We start from the raw sequence: 568 nt of genomic DNA on the forward strand, positions 1-568 counted from the left end.
TGACGTGTTTTGGGCGTTCAACTCCGGATCATGACGTTTTTCTGGCGTTTAACTCCAGACAGCAGCATGAACTTGGCGTTCAACGCCATGTTACGTCGTCAATCTTCGAATAAACTATGGACTATTATATATTGCTGGAAAGCTCTGGATGTCTACTTTCTAACGCCGTTGAGAGCGCGCCAATTGGAGTTCTGTAGCTCCAGAAAATCCATTTCGAGTACAGGGAGGTCAGATTCTAACAGTATCAGCAGTCCTTTTGTCAGCCTTCTTCAGAGTTTTGCTCAAGTCCCTCAATTTCAGCCAGAATTTACCTGAAATCACAGAAAAACACACAAACTCATAGTAAAGTCCAGAAATGTGAATTTAACATAAAACTAATGAAAACATCCCTAAAAGTAGGTTAAACTTACTAAAAACTATATAAAAACAATGCCAAAAAGCGTATAAATTTTCCGCTCATCACAACACCAAACATAAATTGTTGCCTGTCCCCAAGCAACTAAAAATCAAATAGGATTAAAAGAAGAGAATATACTATAAATTCCAAAATATCAATGAAGCTTAGTTC

The sequence above is a fragment of the Arachis duranensis genome, chromosome 6 (genome assembly GCF_000817695.3).
Source record: "Arachis duranensis cultivar V14167 chromosome 6, aradu.V14167.gnm2.J7QH, whole genome shotgun sequence".
Lineage (NCBI taxonomy): Eukaryota > Viridiplantae > Streptophyta > Magnoliopsida > Fabales > Fabaceae > Arachis > Arachis duranensis.